The 15,917-nt window shown below is 34.9% G+C and overlaps 2 protein-coding genes across 2 annotated transcripts in view; one reads left to right on the top strand and one right to left on the bottom strand.

Annotated features, from left to right (window-relative positions):
* The window catches only part of LOC118749182, a 473,359-nt gene that overhangs the window by 90,810 nt on the left and 366,632 nt on the right, over nt 1–15,917 (bottom strand). The gene's annotated exons all lie outside the window — the stretch shown is intronic.
* Nucleotides 1–15,917, top strand: part of LOC118749116 (glutamate synthase [NADH], amyloplastic-like) — a gene marked incomplete at its 5' end in the record, with an annotated part of 277,008 nt that overhangs the window by 390 nt on the left and 260,701 nt on the right. The gene's annotated exons all lie outside the window — the stretch shown is intronic.

The following is a 15,917-nucleotide window of genomic DNA, read 5'->3' on the forward strand; positions in this document are numbered from 1 at the left end:
AAGAAAAATGTTGTTCTTGCATCGTACGTGAGATATGTTGTTTATAATAAATATTGCCCCGTAAGTGTTGTTTCCTCCCATAGATGAAAGGGGATATTGCCAAATCCTCAGTCTGCTGTTAGTCATCAACACACAATCATTAACCACCACCAATTGATTTTATTAAAAATTTAAAATTACGAATATAATAAAAACACGATGCGGAAACCAAACGCAAAAAGAGCTAAAAAATATTTAAAGAAAAAATATAGAAATTATCCAGAACTTGCAAAACATGCCCCGTTTCCACAATAATGAGGCGAACACTATTAAAACGAAGAAACAGTGGATTGCCGCCATGTCCAAAAAAAAACCCGGAAGAACACTGAAAGAATTGTGTTTTTAAATTACCATATTTTGAACGAATTCGGAAGTCGAAGGTTGAAAAAAAGAAACCCTTCTATAAGAAAACAATTATAGAAAATAATTTACTTACACTGTATTCATGTCGCTGCCAACAATTTGTGACATCATTAAAAAGCAGCTAAGGAGAACGACAACACTATGTATTAGATGACACATTCAAATCAGTGTGCCAAAATGCGGGAATAAACAATTATTGAGCGTGGCGGGTCGCGACGTGGTGTTCGCACCAGTATGCGAAATAGTGTCAATTGACCTTATTTCCGTTGATTTTGTTACGTGTCACCGTAAAAAATTATAACTACTCTGTACAGAACAGAACTGTTAGATAGTCCTTTCTATATTAATCCGTTTCAGTAAATGAATATGAAAGAAACAAAGTTTATTGTTTGCCAGTTTTATTTGAGAAAAAATTTAGTGTGTACAATTTTTTAAGCATCCTCTAAAAACAGCTAAATCACGTAACTCTCTTATTCTTATTCTTATGTCGCCGAAAAGGTCTCGCTTAGGACTATAATTGGCCCTTAAAAAGTTTTGTCCTGAAAAACCCGTTTAATTTATACCTTCATTAATTTTGGAAGTACCTACTATCAGTAGTTTGTTATTTTTATTGTATAAATCTAAATCAGAAAGTGAGATGAGTGTACTACGCTCTCGCCTATGGGAGAGAACGCAGTCCAAAAGTCAAACAACAGCTGCTCAATCGATGCAAATGCATAAACAATTCTCGCCTCTCATACGGAATGCAGTGAGAAGTGAAACTTGTGTTAATAAAGTGTGAAGGCGCTTGCCCATCAATGGCCATGCAATATTAATGTGAAATCACCCAGCACCACAGCAGCGACAATAACCGTCCTGCCCGCTCGATAGTAACGACGACAGCTGCATGATACAATTACACTGTGGAACAAATTCAGGTTAGCAAAAGTTAGGTCGATTCTGAGAGTGAGGGGTGAAAATAGAGGCTAAATTAGAAGACCCGTATCGCGGCGTTTGTTTATGTTAGTTCGAACTTTTGTTTAATCGACCTTCGAACTTTGCAGTCAAATGCCGATTTTCAGCATATTGTTTATATGGTTTTTTGGCTATAACTCGTCGACTAATTGATATTTTTTCAATCTGTTAAAGCCAAATTATTGCTAGAGACCTGTGCAACAATTACAATTAAAAAAAAATTGATTTAGAAAATGTTTGTAGTGCTTATGAAGCAAAATGTTGGACATTTTTTTTCATGCTTTTTGAACATATTTTCCACAAAACTAAGTCTTTTTTGCTTTCTGTTTGATGTATATTATGCTTCTCAGTTTCTTCAATAAATTTCATTTGAAAAGAAAACAATCATAATACAAAACTTGCGTTTTCCAGCTTAATATTAATTTACTTCTCATTTCTTATGTACCAATTTTTTCAGTGTTGGTTTTGAAGAAACATTGAAAAAGAAATTATAAAAATATGGAAAAAAATATAATTTTGAAATGTTAGTTATGAAAAGTTTTAAGTAAAAAAATTAAATAAATTAAATTAATGATCACTGCTCTCTCTAATATCTTGGTCATCGTCATCATCATCAGAAAGGTCGATAATTTCGTCCAACAGATATTCTGGAATTTCATCTTTGTCTTCCCTTTCTTCCTCTTTTTCCTCGTCTTCCTCTTCTTTAAAGATGTTTTTATACCACCAACAAATTTCAGCGAGTATTGAATCTGGAGATTTCCTTCCTCTGTACCTGAAGCGAAAATAGTTTTCAATCGTTAACATGTTTAAATTGTGCACTCTGACAAAGATATTAGAAAAATCTAGGAATTCAAAATATGCACACTCTATAGTTAACTTATTTCAAATGGAAGCGCAGTTTGGTGATAACGTTCGCCTTGCTCATCAGATTCAGTTGGCAACTGTTGAGCGAGTTGATCAAGATGCTGATGCAAGAGATGAATTTTGTACGACATATTAACCCCAATTTCATCGAAAGCTGCCAACATGTTTGCAACAGATTGCCTGTAGTTGTCTTTGCGTTCTTTACCCGAAAGTCCTTTAATGACTGCTTTCAATGCGAGCCATGCATTTAATTCTCGGTCTGTCAGAACTTGGTCAAAATCTTGACTACTCATTAGTTTCCGTATGTCGGGACCGTTAACAACCCCTTCCTGAATTTTGGCGTTACTTAGTCTTGGGAAAATGTTTTTTAAGCGGTTGAATACTGCTGGTCTTTTTGCGATACATTTCAAAAAATTTTTAACAATGCCAAGTTTAATGTGGAGCAACGGCAACAAAATTTTCATTTCAGGAACAAGACTTTCATGTAGCCTATTGTCTTTAGGCCATTTCCGTCCAATGCGACTATTCCAGTTATGCTGTTTGTACTGGTTTCTTCCTTTAATACCTTCTCCGTATCGTGAATCCCAATCGCACAAAAAACACGGATATTTTGCACGGCCAGATGCTGTTAAGCCTGTAATCAATGAAACTATTTTGAGGTCCCAGCAAATGCGCCACTGGTGTTCGTCATATTTGACTACTTCCAGAATGTATTTAGTTATTCGTCAACCCTTGCAGACGTGTTTTTCTCAAGCTCGCGGTTATCTTATTACTTAAATTTTTACATTGTGCGATAGTGACACGATTAGCTCTGATCGTCTCGCTTGGACACTTTTAATACTTTATTATTATCATGCCGTGTGGATGTGGTCAAAAAGTTGACCGTAACCATCAACAAAAAATTCAATGTGTCAAGTGCAGTGTAATTTTTCATCTAAAATGTGAAAATCTCCTACCGGCTGATATTGAATACATGCAAAAGTCGAACAAGCAATATTGTTGTAAAAAATGCACAAAAGCGCGCCGAAATTCTATTCCCGCATCTCCTCCTCGCTCAACTACTCCGTCCAAAGATGTTGTCTCGGCTACCAACAACTCCGCTAATTCAGCGACCGCAAATAACTCTCCGCTGCCAGCTACTTCGGTCGCCGAGGGAGCCCATATTTTAACCGATTGCAACAAAGAAATAACTTTGCAGGCTGTTCTCAACGAACTTCGATCTCTTAGATCTGACCATGCAAAGCGAAAAGAAATTGTTGATAAAAAAGTTGAAGATCGGCAGATAGAAGTGCAAGCTGTTCGCCGCAAACTTTGTGATTTTGATGTCGCTGCCTCAATCCCCTCTATTGCTAATGACATAAAAGATATCCGCAACGATTTCAATAAAATGCACGAAGTTATAACTACAGCCTCTGGAAACGGGCAGGCACATGATATACACTCAACGCCGCCACTTTTACCTCCTGCTCCACCTTCTTCCTATGCTTCTGCTGCTGCTCTTTCTGCTACTGCCATTCGTGCCGTTGATACTCTCGCTGCATCTAACTCACGTAATGATACCAACTCCAACAACCTCTCCCTTGCTGCTTTGCGGAATCCCAATGTATACAATAAAGCGAAAAAGCAAATTTCTTCTGCTCCGTGGCCCCCTCCGCCTTCGTTGTCTGTATCTCCTAACAACCAGCCAGGGCAGTCGGACAACGATGACAATTTCATACCTGTTGTCGCTAGGAATAGAAGAGCAAAATTATCGTCCAATCTGTAAAATTTCAAGTATACTAAAACTTTTGGAAAAATTGTCCATGATAGGATTGTTTTCCAGATTTCTGGGCTCATATCGCCTTATCAGCACGGATTCATTAAGGGTAGAACCACTTCTTCAAACTTGGCCTTATTTTCAAATTTTATTTTAAAACAATTCGAGATCGGTCAACAATGCGATGTCATTTTCACCGACTTCTCGAAAGCCTTTGATAAAGTGAGTCATAAAACACTACTAGGAAAGCTGGAATCAATTGAACTTCATGCTAGCACGCTTAAGTGGCTTGCATCTTAACTTGCTGATAGGACCCAATTCGTCCGTATAAATAACACTAAATCAGATGCGATTAAAGCCACTTCAGGTGTACCACAAGGCAGCCACCTGGGACCGTTACTTTTCTTGATCTTTGTCAATGATATTCCCGACGTTTTCTTAACATCTCGTTGTCTAATGTACGCAGATGACTTGAAGATATACAGTCGCATTGGAAACACGTCCGACTGCATTAAACTTCAAGATGACTTACTCAGATTGCAAGTATGGTGTGATGCTAACTGCTTACCTCTCATCGTTGGTAAATGCCAGTATATGTCCTTCAGTAGACGTAAAGTGGCAATTGACTATCATTATAGGTTGGGCACTGCCACTCTCACTAAAATTTATGAAAAGAAAGATCTGGGGGTCATCTTTTCTTCGAAAATGTCCTTTTCTAAACATATAGATTTGATGATAACCAAGTCCAGAAATTCAAATGAATTCCGGGACCTTTTCACTCTCAAGAGCTTGTATTTTGCATTTGTAAGATCCAATCTTCAGTATTGCAGCATCATTTGGGATCCTTTCTATTCGGGTTCATCCTTAAGGATTGAGAAGGTCCAGAAACGCTTTACTAGATATGCCATTTACTCTCTGAATTGGAATTGTAGTACGCCTAATTATAAGAGTAGGTGCCTTATGCTGGCATTGCCGACATTACAAATGCGTAGACAAATGTCTACGATAATGTTTATTAGGGACATAGTCACTAGTCACATCAATTGCCACTTCTTGCTTGAGCTTATTCATTTCAATTTCCCTTCTCGGGATCTCAGATTCAGCGACATGTTATATTTACCTTATTGCAACCAACTTCATGCTTAATGAGCCGCTTACACGTTGTCTGAGGCAGACTAACCATGTTTGTAAAAATTTAGATGTATTCTCAAATTCTCGTGAGTGTTTTAAATCTAAACTAAATCTCAGGATGCATTTTTTAAATTGTAATTAGTCTATCTATTTTATGGTAGGTCTATGTTTACACATTTTTATTGTTCATTATTACTTTTTACATTTTTAGTAATCTATTTGAGTTGTACTGAGTAAAATTTTCTCAAGTGGGACCCCCAAAATTGAAAATGATTATCCATAGATTTTTTTCATTAATTTTAGATAGGTGTTATTGTAATATGATGCTGTGCAAAATTTTTTGGCTCTAGTGCAAATAGTATGCCAGTTATATGCAATTATTTTTTTATGCAAGCTTTTACTAAAAGCTACTTTATTTATTAGCAGTTGAAGATAATCTTATTCGTTTTACGCGAAAACTTTAAAAATTGTCTGACGATATAAAAACTGTAGTAGTTTTTGTAATTTTTTATTTTTATATATAATTATTATTACATTTCTTCAGAAACAATTTTTTTTTTTTACTTCTGGGGCTCCGATTTTATTCGCACAAAATAAATTAAGGTTAACAGTCGCTGGCTCTTAATTGGGAGAAAAAAAAATTTGTTCAACTCTTTTTTTATTTAAGCTACAGCGTTTTTTTTGATCGCAGTGCATATACTGAGTTTTTTTTTGTCGAGGGTGTTGCGCATTTTGATCGATGTAACGCATGAACAAAATCTATAACTGATTTTTCTACTGTAGATCACAGTTGGCTTTGAATTCTGATATATGTATGTGTATATGCAGAATGAAATTTGTTGTATTTGTTGCAGATTCATTAGTTTTTTTGTGAGCGGGAGGTGAATCTAAACCCTATTTTTTCGTTCCGTAATTAATGAATAGTGTACGATTCGTGTGAAAAGTTGTTACCATGCCGAAGCCCTATTCCTGCTGCAATCCTAAACACAGAAAAAACCACAACAATGTTTATACAAAATTAAAATTAGTTACGGAGAATTGGAATCCAGCTTTCCGTGCTTTCGTGGGCCATTACATTTGTTCCCGTTGTTTGTCTTTATTGTACCAGGAGATAAAGAAAAATCCTTGTGTTATTTTTGAAAGAAAAAGTATTCAAAAAGAAAAAGGAGCTGCTGCTGATTTTGAAAGTAATGAAGATGAAGTTGAATCAAATAATGATGGCAATTACACATATACGCCAGTTGACAAGGCCATGAAGAGAAGGAAGTTGTTGGACGTAGTGGGCAAAATAGCAGCAGAGCCTTATGCTGCAAGGGAGCTACCACGTACTTTAGACATGAACAAAGGAATGGTGTCAGAAGCTGTAGCTTTTGTTAAACGCATCGGCGACAGTTTTTCTGAAAACGCAATTTTTGATCCTTGGGCGAGTGATTTGAAAGAGGCCCTTAATAAAGCTCCGACTCGCTTGCATAAACTGAACCTCTTAACAACGTTACCAAGTGACTGGGGAATCAAAAAAATCAATAAAATTTTCAAAGTGTCACGTCGCATGGCGTCGAAGGCTAAAAAACTACGTACAAAGAAAGGTTTTGGTTCTCATCCCGATCCGAAGCTTGGCCGGCCTATACATCCAGAAATTGTTGAGATGGTGAAACAATTTTATTTACTGGATGAAATAAGCAGAGTAATGCCCGGAGCGAGAGAATACAAGTCAATTGTAATTAATGGCAAACGACAACAAGAATCGGTAAATTTTTAAACACTCATTTTGGCATATTGCAGATATTAATATGTGTATGTATGTATTTATCTTATTTTCATTAAACACATATTTTAGAAACGACTTTTGTTAGGGAGTCTAAAGGAACTTCATCAAAAGTTTTTGATAAAATATCCCAGTAACAAAATTAGTTTGTCAACATTCAGACAACTGAACTTTTCCATTGCATAACACTTGAACAGCAATTAAAGCAAACTTTTTAGGGGCATAGTTTACGCCAGTGATAAACTCTTGAGAGAAATATTGTTTATAGGCTTCCAAAAAACAATCACTCGCATTGCCACATTTTTCATCGCTTGCTTTGAAACGTCCACAAACATTACAAAAATGGTCCATTTTACATTTTGGTTCCGACATTTTTAACACAATATATATTATACAATGTTGTTTTTGTTATTTTTATGAAACCGATGCACTTAACTTAAATCACTCACAAAATGAAATAAGTTCCAAAAAAATTAATAGCGAATTTTATCACGACCGAGGGAAAATTAAAAGACATCAGCTTCGGCTGAGTTTCGAGTCTTAACTGAATCTTTATTTTTGATATTAGTTCGCTTGTGCGAAATAAATAAAAATCGCTACCTGTGCGGTGGTTGGAAACAAAAAAAAGAGGAAGACGAGGAAAAAGAGGAAGAAGGGGAAGAAATTTATTGCATTTGACTGCAAAGTTCGAAGGTCGATAAAAAAAAATCGAACTAACATAAACAAACGCCGCGATACGGATCTTCTAATTTAGCCTCTATTTTCACCCCTCACTCTCAGAATCGACCTAGCTTTTGCTAACCTGAATTTGTTCCACAGTGTTATACAAGTTGTTGTACGTAGTGAAAGCTCGTTTCGACGGCTCCCTTACAAAGGTTGTAATATGGAAGCACGGGAAAAAGAGGAAGAAAAGAAGACCACTTTGCGAAACTATACCAAATGTGGTACTCTTTTTTACGTTCCTTTTATTAACTCGGGATGTAACTATGTAATATTGATGCGCCTAAAAGATGTAGCGATTTCTATTCTCAAGTTACATACCTGATGACAGTACGAATGGCAATTATAATAGGGAGGTTTTAGTTTTTTTAACCTATAATTTTATTTCGTATAAAATTGTATCATGAGTTGTGAATGGCTTAACTTTTTCTGACTTCAGTCATAAGTTGTATATTACGGTAAGCTAAATTTACGAAAATAGTAATATATATTATACCTATGCATTAAATCGTAACTTAGTTTATTTAAAAACAGTGGCCCGTAGTTATAGTCAAAATAAAGTCGGCTTTAGAAAATGCAATTTTTTGACATAATTTTGAATGGAATATCTTATTGTTTAAACAATTTTTAAGTATCAACTCAGAAAAAGATTGTTTTCTAGCGATCTACTTGATGAATCCGGCTGAAATTTGGTATGAGTAATAAATAATAATCAAGCTTTCGAACCAAAAAATCGATCACTATTTTTTTTAAATAGCTAAAATTTATTTAAAAAAATTAAAATAAAAAAGTGTTCCCAATGTATTCCAGAACTTTTGTACCAAAATTCAGATTCCTTGTTTTCTGATAGGTAACTAAAAAAAAAAATTGGAAACTTTCATACGGTCAGAAGTTATGCTACTTTTTCTCCTGATGTGTCGCAAACACGTCGCAGCGCCTAATTGCGCGCTTCTTACAGCATAATACCCTTATATGCGAATGTGGTTTGTGAATACGTGAATACAACTACTTTTTTCGTTCAGTTATTAGTAACACGAAGGTCGGTGTCAAATAATGTATCAATTAATTAATTCGATTTTAATACAATGTGTAAAGCAAATTACTGTTGTAATCCTCTGAATAAGGCTAAACATAATTCTGTTTATAAAAGTATATCTAAAGTAACAAAAAATTGGAACTCTAATAAATTCAAGAATTTCGAAGGGCAGTATATTTGCAAATCATGCCAAACACAAGTCAATCGCAAGCATGAAAACAATTTAAAAAGAAGTGTTGAAGCTACTTTTAGTGGCGTCGATTGTATTAGTGATGTTCAGAGGTGGGCACTAACACAAACAAGCGTGAGCTAAAAGTGAGAATGTGTTAGTGTGCCTAATTCATTTTGCATGCTGTCGTATTCTCATCGCTGCGCTCTCACTTGTATACGTACACGCGGCGGTTACGCTCTTTTAGCACCTGCTAACTCTCTGGTTATGCCTGGTGATGTTGAAGATGATGTCATAAAGGATCCAGATTATGAAAAGCCTGCAAGGGATGTGCAAAGAATCAAGGAAGTAAATAATTTACTCATGGGACTTGGGCAAACTCCTGTAGTTAAACCTCGATGTAGTTAAAAAATGGATTCATGATCTTAAAGTGGCAATTTCTAATGAACCTTCTCGAAACCGTAAAATTTCACTTTTAACTACAGTCCCGCTGGAATGGAGCCTTCGTCAAATGAAAGAAAATTTCAATGTATCGCGAGAAGAATCGCGCCAAGAGCCAAAAAATTACATTTAAAGAATGGATACGGATCTAATCCTCCAACGAAAATTGGTCGACACCTGGAAGCTGCAACTTTGGAAAAAATTTAAACATTTTACCTTTCTGATGAAAATAGTCGAATTATGCCAGGCAGGAAAGACTATATTTCGGTTGTAAAAAATGGTGAACGGGGCCAAGAACAGAAGGGATTGCTACTGTCTAATCTAAAAGATTTATATTTAAAATTTAAAGACGCTTCGCCGGATATTAGTATATCGTCCCGTTTCTGCCTTAACCTCGTATCTACAATATGGTAGTTTTTCAGAAATCAAGAAAAACTTTTATTTTCTCTCAGTAAAACAAAGTACTAAGATTCTATGCCTTATTGTTTTAGTTTTGCCATTACGGATATGTACTGAATTTTGTTTTTTATTTATTTACGAATATACCGAAGTTGTAACAACTTTTGTTAGTTACGACGTTCCGTTCTGCATTTTTTGCAGTCAGGAAATAGCAGATACGATGTTACAGCTTTCATGCGAAATCTCTGTCGATCATTTTAATATTATTGTGAAGAAAGATGCTAAATTGTAGTTAAATAAATGTTATTGGTGGATGTATTTTTATTTAAAAAATAACGTTGACATGATTTAAGCTAAAAAATTTAAAAAATCAAAGGAAATTTCAAAAAGTTAAACAAATTCACTCACTTTCTGTAAGGATAAATTCTTAAATGAGCAAAGAATAAGAAATTTTTTTAAGTGGTAAAACTTAAGTTATCATAAAAGCTGTGATAATCTTGTGGAATCAGCTTTTTCATACTCTGCAGGTAGTTAAATTTTCTATTTGCTATTTGTATGGAATTAGAATATAAAGGAGTAAAATTATTTTTAAAAATATCAATTTTCGTTTTTCTTTGGGGTGACAAGGTCCAACCGTTATTGTAATCCAACTTATAGTACATGCCGGCTGAGTCATATTTTAAACATTTTAGGTCTGTAACTTGCGGATCACCCGTTTTAAAGCCTGGCCGTATAGATTTGTAAGACTGTATTCCCGAAAAGTTTTTGAAGAATTTGTGATCTATATAGTGTACTTTATATTGTTCTGGAGAGACTCTAGCGTCTGTGACAATTCGAACGAAATAAGCTGGAATATACATCTCCTTGGACTTTTTTTCTCTCTATTGTTGAATGTACTGAGTCACATTCCATCTGAGTATGTCCAACTGTTAAATATTTTTTATAAATTGTTGCATTATGTTTAATTGCAGTGAATTGCAATACGTTGGCCAACGTGACATTTCGGTTCTGCGCACAACAACCATCACTAAATAGAACTGTTGGAATGTTAAGGTCAGAATGTTCTTCTAAAAAGTGAGCAACACAGGAGGCGAAAACATTTGAGTCCATCCCCCCTTCACCTTCGTGCCAAATGTAACAAAATACCTCGGATGTTTTCAAATTAAAAAACGTAAATTGATGTACAGCAAGTTTTTCCTTAAAGTAAGTTGATGATGCAGCTAATAGTGGCACTAATTGAACAGTTTGTACATCTAAAGTATAGACATTTATTTCACCTCCTAAGGCTCTTTCTTTATCATAATCCTTTTCAATTCTTGCCTTATGTTTATTACTAGTGTGTTCTTCGTAGGATGTTTGGTCAATATTGCCGTTGCCAATGTTCAGAGTGTGTGTAACTTTTAAAATTGATACATAAGAAGATTTTTCATTAAGTAGAATATTTTTATCTGCGAAATACTGTTCGTATGCTTTGAATACATCTTTGTAAGAGCTATAAGTGAGGTCGACATACAGTTTGTCTGTTTTTTTCCTACAATAATGGGATTCCATCTTGGGAAGCATTTGTAAGAAATCTATGATATGCTTTTCTTTTTGAAGATTGATTGCGGACAACTTTCTAGTTTTTGTTACTGTTCGAAGAGGAACTCCATAATCATTAGATTTTTCAATCCAATTATTAACAGCAGATTCTCCTAAGCCGAAAGTGCTTAAAAACATTTTTTTGCAGACTGGTACTTTTTTGCTGCATATGTTTATAAAATATCTTATTGTTTTATTACGTCTTGAATTAGAATCTGTTTTGTACGGCGAGCTACGGAACGCTTTTCCACTAGGTTCGCAATCATCACCTTTCGCTCTTCCCAAGTCATGTTTTTCCAAAATGAATTAAACAACTCTTTCCTCTCAGCCTCCGTGACTTCGTTACATTTAAAATAGTTACTCTTTTCACACTTCTTGGAACTGCAACTATCCGATTTCCCCTGCCCTTTCTTTCTCCTTTTTTTAGTAACCATACCTGAGTTTTCATCTATTTCATTTCTGCGAAAACAAGAATCGCTTGAATCACTAAAATTACTTGTTGTAACTGGGTGGATATCAGTGTCAGAAACCTGATCGAAATCTTGATAAGAGGACAAAACATTATGGTAATTTTTTTCAATAAATTCTCCCGTTTTCTCATCTAGGATGAAACTTGTGGATTGTGATTTAGGTTTATTATTTAAGGATTTTCCATCACATTCAATGGACCTGAATTCCCCTGTCGTTTCATCTAACACTACAACTTGTTGTTTGTTAGAAGAATTAGAAGTTGTTGGTATTACTGGTGCCTAAAAATAATTACTTATAAGCAACTACCATAGATATGTCTACAAACCGAATTTCAAGTTCGTGGGACTTATAGTTCCGAAGTTATAGCTGATAAAAAGTCCACGCCTTTTGTATGTACCACGCCCTCTTTTCCAAACTCATTTATATATACCCTAATATAAGTCCTTATCATTAAAAAGGCTGCATACGAAATTTCAATCTCATGCGGCTTATAGTTCCGGAGTTATAGCTGATAAAACATTCCAGGTCCAAGGGATGTGCCGCGCCCCGTTTTACAAACTCACTTATATATACCCTACTATAAGCACCTACTATAGATACGTCTGCGTACCAAATTTCAATTTCACGTGGCATAGGGTTCCGAAGTTATATCTGATACAATTTTCTACGCCTATGGGATGTGCCACGCCTCCTTTTGCAAACTCCTTTATAAATGCCTTACTTTAAGCGCCTACCATAGATATGCCTTCATACCAAATTTCAAGTTCTTGGGACTCATGGTTCCCAAGTTATAGTTGATAAAAGGGCCCATGCCCATGGGATGTGCCACGCCCCTTTTTGCAAACTCATTCATATGTAACCTCTTATAAGCACCTACCATTGATATGTCTGCATACCAAATTTGAAGTTTGTAAGACTTATGGTTCCGAAGTTATAGCTGATAAAAAATTCCGCGCCTATGGGACGTGCCACGCCCCCTTTTACAAACAAGTTTATATATACCCTCGTATAAGCACCTACCATTGATATATCTGCATACCAAATTTCAAGTTCGTGTGACTTATGGTTTGGTTCCGAAGTTATGGTTGATAAAAAATGTCACGCCTGTTATATGTGTGCCACGCCCTCTTTTCCAAGCTTATTTATATTTACCCTCCTATAAACACCAACCATATATATGACTGAATAACAGATTTCAAGTTAATATGACTTATAGTTTCGGATTTATTGTTGATAAAATATTCCACGCCTATTGGATGTGCCACGCCCACTTTTACAAACTCATTTATATATACCATACTATAAGCACCTACCATATATATGACTGCATACCAAATCTGAAGTTCATGTGACTTATAGTTCCGAAGTTATGGCTGATTAAAAATTTCACCGCTATGGGAGGCGCCACGCGCTCTTGTCGAATCCCAATTTTTTTCACGCTATTATAGGCCCAGGTGTCGTGGCAATACTATGTCAAAATTTTGTTTGATTCTGTCCGTCCATTTAGGCTCCAACCCTGGCATATACATACATACATACATAGTTCCACAAATATATAGTAGATATCATCATTATCCCAGTATATAAGAATTTTAGGAATATCTCGTCCACAATGCCACCTATAATGTACATTTTTAGTCCCAATATTTATTTTCAATTGGCTAACACATGTTCTAAATATGAGCCAAATCGGCAAGTAAATGCAATTTTTAGGAATATCCTGACCCCAGCGCCACCTATCTAGCAAATTTTGAGCAGAAATATTTCTTTTTAGGGTACTGATATAAGTTCCAAATATGAACCAAATCGGTCTAGACGTTTAGTAGGTTAGTGACATACAATATACAGAAAACTCTATGGAATTGTGAAATTGTGACATCTCAGCTTTCTTAATTTGTTGGCAACAACAACAAAAAGTTTTGAATTTTTTTTATCGAAAAACCTTTCACATAGAAGGCCCAAAAAAGTACTTTTTACAGAATTGAAATCGGTTCAGCCGTTTGGTCATGCATCACCGTCATACGGAAAACATTTCATTTTTATTTTGCTTCATAAGCACTACAAAATTTTTCTAAATCAATTTTTTTTTTAATTTTAATTGTTGCACAGGTGTCTAGCAATAATTTGGCTTTAACAGATTGAAAAAATATCAATTAGTCGACGAGTTATAGCCGAAAAACCATATAAACAATATGCTGAAAATCGGCATTTGACTGCAAAGTTCGAAGGTCGATTAAAAAAAAATTCGAACTAACATAAACAAACGCCGCCATACGGGTCTTCTAATTTAGCCTCTATTTTCACCCCTCACTCTTATGGTTTGATTATGCATACTTCGCATAACTTCGCACAACTTCGCATAAACTTCAAACTGTAATTTCGTATGTACTTTGTATCTAATTTTTATCTATTCCATTACCCAGAAATTAGCAGAACTTTTAAAAACTTAGCGATCTGTTGAGTTTAGATTTTGCTTCACATTTTCTTAAGTTACATTTTTATTGCACTGGTACAAATGGTTGTGCGAAGTTATGCGAAGTATGCATAATCAGACCCTTAGAATCGACCTAACTTTTGCTAGCCTGAATTTGTTCCACAGTGTTATTTAAAACATTGCGAATATTGTAAAACCATCACTGTACTACTAATAACTATTTTCATTATGTGTCTAGTTATATGCATATATACATATGTAGGTATTAGGGATGTTGCGAATGTGGAATTTTAGATATCCGCGGATACGAACGCGGATACGGATGTTTAAGAGCTAACATCCGCGGATGCGGATGCGAATGCGGATGTCAAGTATTTTTAATAAATAATTTAGGTGAGTAAATTATGTGGTTTAGGTAAATAAAAAGTGGAAAAGTTAATAATTTGTTCACACTCCGTTTTATTTTTATTTCGCTGCGTGCAAATTTTCACAATTATCACAAAATTAAAATAAATGTTGTTTTCGAGCGCACAGAGGAGTATTTGCGTAGTAAAACCGGTCAAAATTATTTGGTATGTTTTTCTGTTAATTAATAAAAGAATACACGTAGCTTAATCATAATAAGCCGTTTTATGAAACAAAAAATTAGTACACTTATCCAAGAAAAAGTAAAATAAAAACTAGAGGTGCATCCAGTTTTTTCAACAAACCTTTGGCCAATAATATTCGATAGTTACACAATTCTTACCGAATTAAAGATAATCTTTTAACGCGCAAATAGTCGATTCTCTCTATAGCTGGAACATTTTCGCTGGAATTACCTATTGAAGGATCTTACTCTTTGACTTTAAATTACAAAAGAAGGGGGACGTAGGGGGGCAAATTTGACGTAGCATCTCCACAGGCAAAAAATATTGGCTACAATTTGTCATTTTGTTTGTGCCAGATATACGTTTTTTATCAGTGCGATTGCACAATATTCGCATTCGCAAAAGCTCCGCATTGATTGCTGCGAATGCGAAAGCGAATGCGAATGCGAATGTTAAAATTAATGCGTAAGCTTTGCGGTAGCGAATGCGAATGCGAATATTCGCAGCAACCCTGGTAGGTATGTAAGTATGTCTATTAAATTTATAACAAAGAGCTTTAATAAGTTATATTACACTGATAAATTTATGAATTTCAACATTTCACTTAATATTACTTCCAAAATTACTTGTAGAAGTGCTGTGTAAAAATATTTGTTATCTAGAGGCGAGGCTCGTGGGTGTCACCATAATATTGTTATATCTTTAGACCTACTTGCTCCCTAACCATGAAACTTTCCCAAAAATTTCCGTATATACACCGCCCGAACAAAGTATTGGCACAGCAAATTTTTCATAATATATGCAACAATTTTTATTCTAATATTTTTTTGCCAATTTCGTATAAAAATATGGTTTATTCAACAACAAAAAACACAAAAATATAATTCCTAAGCTTTGTGTGATACTCGCGAAAATTCAGCAAATTTTCATCAAAATTTTCAACTTTTTAATCAGATTTTTGAGAATTTTTTTGAGTATGCAGTTTTGCAGCCCGTTAAGTTCTAGTAAAAAATGCATGTTAGGAGTTAGTCAAAAATCGCGTTGATTTTTGAGAATTTTTTTTGTTGAAAGTGTTTTGCATTTTTTCCATATAAAGTATTTTCGAAAAAAATTTATTGTATGGAAGAGACTGCGTGGAAAAAATTTACCAAAAATCAACAATAATTCCTAGCTTCTTAAATATTGCACATTATTATAATAAAAT

The sequence above is a fragment of the Rhagoletis pomonella genome, unplaced genomic scaffold (assembly GCF_013731165.1).
Source record: "Rhagoletis pomonella isolate Grant_MI unplaced genomic scaffold, Rhpom_1.0 Rhpom_scaffold_00014, whole genome shotgun sequence".
Classification (NCBI taxonomy): Eukaryota; Metazoa; Arthropoda; class Insecta; order Diptera; family Tephritidae; genus Rhagoletis; species Rhagoletis pomonella.